Source organism: Scyliorhinus torazame, chromosome 5 (assembly GCF_047496885.1).
Source record: "Scyliorhinus torazame isolate Kashiwa2021f chromosome 5, sScyTor2.1, whole genome shotgun sequence".
Classification (NCBI taxonomy): domain Eukaryota; kingdom Metazoa; phylum Chordata; class Chondrichthyes; order Carcharhiniformes; family Scyliorhinidae; genus Scyliorhinus; species Scyliorhinus torazame.
Window position 1 is genome coordinate 177412799 of NC_092711.1, and position 5720 is coordinate 177418518.

The 5720-nt window shown below is 49.5% G+C and overlaps 1 long non-coding RNA gene across 1 annotated transcript; it reads right to left on the reverse strand.

The window, feature by feature from the left end:
• Positions 1–3152: 3152 nt before the first annotated feature.
• Positions 3153–5463, reverse strand: LOC140422497 (uncharacterized). The gene is made up of 2 exons (XR_011947492.1): positions 5264–5463; positions 3153–4360 (listed from the first exon to the last, which is right to left on the reverse strand). It is a non-coding gene; the product is annotated as an uncharacterized lncRNA (long non-coding RNA).
• Between the last annotated feature and the right edge of the window lie 257 nt (positions 5464–5720).

The window sequence follows — 5720 nt, forward strand, 5'->3', positions numbered from 1 at the left end:
TGTGGGGCAGGATAGGAGACGGGGCCTGGAAGCACCGCTAGAACTGGGAGAGATCATGGAGAGTATTAGCTCCATGCAGGCGGGGAAGGCGCCGGGACCGGATGGTTTCCCGGCGGACTTCTAAAAAAGATTTGCGACAGCTCTGGCCCTGCAGCAGCCGGCGATGTTCACAGATTCACTGGCAAGGGGCACCCTGCTGCCTACACCAGCACAAGCCTCAATCTCGCTGATACCTAAGAAAGACAAAGACCCAAAAGAATGCAGTTCCTACAGATCCATCTCACTGCTAAATGGAGATGCGAAAATACTGGCCAAGATCCCAGCCTAAAGGCTGTAGGACTGCCGACCAGAGGTGGTATCAGACGACCAGAGGGGCTTTGTTAAGGGTAAGCAGCTAACACGAACATCAGGCGCCTGCTGAATGTGATCATGACACCCTCCGGGAAGAGAAAACCTGAGGTGAACGTCTCCCTGGACACAGAAAAGGCCTTCGACAGGGTCGAATGGAAGTACCTCAGAGTTACTGGAGTGGTTCGGGCTTAGAAAAGGATTCACCGCCTGGGTGAAACTCCCCTACAACGCTCCCACGGCGAGCGTTCGGATAAACACCAACTGTACAGAGGCACAAGACAGGAATGCCCGTTGTCCCCGCTGCTGTTTGCACGAACGATCGAGCCACTAGCGATTGTGCTTAGAACAGCAAAGAACTGGAAAGGGATCCAGAGAGCACAGAGTCTCACTCTGTGCAGATAATCTTCTCCTCTGCATCTCGGACACGCAAACCGCATGGAAGGAATGATGGCGCTTTTGAAAGAGTTTGGAATCTTTTTGAGCTACAAAATTAACCTGAGCAAAAGCGGGATCTTCCCATTGAACCCGGAAGGGGGAGGAGCAGAGCTGGAGTGGCTGCCGTTTAAACAGGCCCGGCACAAATTCCACTACCTGGGGATCCAAATCGCTCATCACTGGACAGGGATCCACAAGTGGAACCTGACCAGCCTGGTGGAGGAAGTATAAAAGGACCTGCATAGCTGGAACACATTCCCACTCACCCTGGCGGGGAGAGTGCAGACGATCAAAATGAACTTACTGACCAGGTTCCTCTTCCTGTTTAGATCCATCCCGATATACATCCCCAAGGCCTTTTCAATTCACTGGACAAACTGATTATGGTGTTTGTGTGGGGTGGGAAGAACACAAGGATCCCAAAGAGAGAACGAGATCCATGGGGGTCCTAGCCCTCCCAAACCTGCAATATTACCACTGGGTAGAAACCGCGGAGAGGGTAAAGGGGTGGATAAAGGAGCCAGAAGCTGAGTGGGTGCTCATGGAGGACTCCTACAGAGGGACCTCCCTCCGGGCCCGAGCCACTGCGGCACTCCCATCCCCACCTAATAAATACTCAACTAGCCCAGTGGTGGCAGCAACTCTCCAGTCATGGAACCATTTGCGACAGCATTTCAGGCTGAGATGTTCGATAAAGCCCCATCTGCAACAACCACAGGATCGCACCGGCGATCATGGACTCTTCCTTCAAAAGGCGGGGACAGGACGGGAAGACACTGACAGTTCAGGACTTTTACACCAACAACAGGCTAACCACGCTCAAAGAACTGACTGAAAGATTCCAGCTGACAGGTGGTAATGAACTTAGGTACCTCCAACTGAAAAACTTCCTATGAAGGGAAACATGGACATGTCCACGACCACCACGACAGTCACTGCTGGACGCAGACAGCCGAGGGAAAGGGAACTGTGGTGACATGTACGGGCGACTGCTAATGGGGGCCAACATCCAACTGGATGAGACGGCACAAGTGAGAGGAGGACGTAGGGTTTGAAATAGGGTGGGGACTCTGGAGCAAAGCACGGCACAGTGTCAACTCCACCTCCACATGCGCAAGGCTAAGCCAAATTCAGCTAATGGTTTTACACAGAGATCACTTAACCAGAACCCAAATGAGCAGCTTCTTCCCGGAGGTGGAGGATAGATGTGAACGGTGCCAAGGAGGCCCAGCCAACCACGGCCACATGTTCTGGTCTTGCCCCAGACTTGCTGGGTATTGGACAGCCTTCTTCGAGGCAATGTCCAAAGTGGTGGGGATGAGGGTGGAGCCATGTCCGAGAGTGGCAGTCTTCGGGGTATCAGAGCAGCCAGATCTCTTCATGGGGAGGAGGGCGGTCGCCCTTTCCTTTCGCCGGAGAATCCTGCTCAGCTGGCGGTCAGCAGCACCACCCAAAGCTGCAGACTGGCTGTCCGACCTATCGGAATTTCTCCAAATGTAAAAAATTAAGTTTGCCATCTGAGGGTCAGAAGAGGCTTCCACAAAACGTGGGAGCCATTCACCCGACTATTCCGAGACCTGTTTGTAGCTAATAGCTTAGAAGACAAAGAACAGGAGAAGGCAGTCATGACACAGTAAGGAAGGGGGGGTGGGATAGGGGAATAAGAGGGGAGCAGGGAGACATGGAACCCAACCATGCCCAACAAAAGAAGCATGAGAAACAAGGGGGGCCCCCCCGGCAGGAAAAGAGAAAAAGGGGGGGGGGGCTGGGACAACAGCCGGAACAAAAATAAACAGTGGGGAACGAAAAACAGGAAACCACAACCACCACTGTGAATAATGCGAGAGAAAGAACAACCGTGTCTGTATGTACACACTGATCCTTCTTCTGTATACCACAAAAAACTAGAGAGAGAGAGACCCTGGTAAATATGTAATCATTCCTTAAATATTAGCTATTCTATGTCTCCCATCCGTTTCCCAGTCCACCTCAGACAACTTGCCCCTCATACCCTGTTGGCGTTCTTCTGTGAGCAACACCTAGATAAATTAAACGAAAAAGACCCATGTAACCATCACGGCCCATCTTCATGGCAATGTGGCATGATTTTGGGGGATCCAAACAGAAATGCAAACTGAATATCTTCTCACTTGAGAAACATCCTTTTACTCTGTGATTCTTATGAAATTTGAAGCCAGGTATTCGCAACAAGACAAAGAGCATCAGCCCACTGGAGGCAAAGTCGTGAGACCGGCCAGTCCAGCAGAATGAGACCCTCGGACCCTCCCCATTGACCAACTGTCAGAAAGAACAAAATGCAGTCCTGGACATAACTGAGAGCAGAAACAATAACAGCAGAATCCAACCCCGGTAATCACTTGTCAATTTATTGGTGTCTCAGCATATACAATGAATCATGCTTTCCCTTCCCACATTGAGAGGAGGTGAATGGCCTCTACGCAGTGTGAACTCGCTGGTGACTCTGCAGGTTGGATGACTGAGTGAATCCCTTCCCACACCGAGAGCAGGTGAACGGCCTCTCTCCAGTGTGAACCCGCTGGTGTCTCTTCAGACCAGATAAGCGAGTGAATCCTTTCTCACACACAGAGCAGGTGAATGGCCTCTCCACTGTGTGATCTCGCTGGTGGGTCTTTAGACTAGATAAGTGAGGGAATCGCATCCCACACTGAGAGCAGGTGAATGGCTTCTCCCCAGTGTGAACTCTTTGATGTGTCTTCAGGTTAGGTAACTGAGTGAATCCTTTCTCACACACAGAACAGGTGAACGGCCTCTCCCCAGTGTGAATTCGCTGGTGTGTCTTCAGACTAGATAACCGAGTGAATCCTTTCTCACACACAGAGCAGGTGAATGGCCTCTCCCCAGTGTGAACTCGTCGATGTGTCTTCAGGTTAGATAACTGAGTGAATCCTTTCTCACACACAGAGCAGGTGAACGGCCTCTCCCCAGTGTGAACTCGCTGGTGTGCATTCAGACTAGATAACTGAGTGAATACCTTCAAACACTGAGAGCAGTTGAATGGCCTCCTCCCAGTGTGAACTCGCTGGTGTGACTGCAGGTGGGATAACTGACTGAATCTCTTCCCACACACAGAGCAGATGAAGGGCCTCTCCCCAGTGTGACTGCGTCGATGGGTTTCCAGTGCAGATGGGACTCTGAATCCCTTCCCACAGTCTCCACATTTCCACGGTTTCTCCATGTTTTGGGTTCCTTGTATTTCTCCAGGTCGGACAATCAGTTGAAGCCTCGTCCACACACAGAACACATGTACGGTCTCTCCCCACTGTGAATGGTGTTTTTTTTTTCTAGCTGTGTAACTGGTTAAAGCTCTTTCCACAGTCAGTGCTCTGGAACACTCTCACTCGGGTGTGTCTGTCTCGGTGCTTTTCCAGTCACACTGATGTTTTAAATGTTTTGATGGCGACAGATCGGGTAAACATTAATTCTTCTGGATTCAAAGGCCGATGATATTCAGATCCCAACGAATCAAGTGGCTCGGTCAGATCGAGACGTGACGTTTGAGATTTCTGTCTGTAATTTCTCCTCTTGTAATATCCTGCAGAAGGAGTTTACAAAGTCAACTCAGTATCGGATAGAAATTCAGAACAAACAATTCTAGTTTTTGCATAACATTTTTTCCTCTCTCATTCCCCAATACCTCGTCTCCAATACCTATTCCCCATATGTAGTTTCCAGGGAGGAATTAAGTATTGGAGCAGTAAGTATAACAACCTTACCTTGGGATTCACAGCCTAGTCTCCAGGGACAGGACTCGGAGGGGCGGAGTATCTGAGCTAAGAGTATAAAAAAACTTCACAATTTGCACATTCTCTCCGTGTCTCCCTGGGTCTCACCCCCCACAACCCAAAAAGATGTGCAGGGTCGGTCAATTGGCCACGCTAAATTGCCCCTTAATTGGGAAAAAAAAGAATTGGTTTACTCTAAATTTATTTGAAAAAAGATTTAATTATGAGTAATAACCCTAATTTAGTTGGTAGCCTAACTGTGCGCAAACATTTATCAAATAGTGATCACAACATGATTGAATTCAGTGTAGTGGTTGAAAGTGAAAAGCACGTTACAGACAGTAGAATTTTAGACTTGGGTAAGGCTGACTTTAACGGGATGAGACAGAGACTGTCCACGGTAAACTGGGGAGATTGGTTACTGGGTCAAACAACTGAAGATCAGTGGAGAATATTTAAAGAAACATTTAACGAGGTAGAGAGCAAGTATATCCCCGAGAGGAAAAAGCTCCGCTTCACAAATAAAAACAGCCACGGACCAATAAGAGGTTAGGGACAGCTTAAAACTATAAGGGCGCACAAAAATACAAGTCACAGGACAGATCCATTTCAAGTTGACTATGTTGTTAGTCAGTTCCCCAATACTTTGGGGTGTGTGACCTGCATTGTTATCCTCCTGTTTTTATAGAATCTAACCCTCTTTCCCCACTCACTATGTGAACATGTTGACTGGTTGTTGAATTGCTGACATTTGATCTGGAGGCTGTGCTCCCTCAGATATCCTGTTCTGAATGAATTCTCAATGTCTGGTTGTATTTCTGCGGCAATATCTCTTGTTCTCTGGGCCCATTTCCCGCCAGTTTTTCTGCTGCTTTCATTGTTTGAAAAATGATGAAAACAAAAGTAATAAAAATATTTACATTTGCGGGTGTCTGGCGGGAGGTGCGCGGCTTCCCTTCCGACAGGGAGTCAGGGAGCCGCTTCAGCTCTTTCCGTGCGGCCTGGTCAAGCTGCCGAGAGCCTCGGGACTCACTGCTCGGTGCCGCGGGTCTGACAGGGGCACGGCCCAGTCAGTGACCTTCCCCTCCCCCCGGTCCGGGACTGCGCATGTGCGGGGAAGAGAAGCCGCGTATGTGCGGCGGAGCGCCCACCCCTGACCTTACTGGTGAC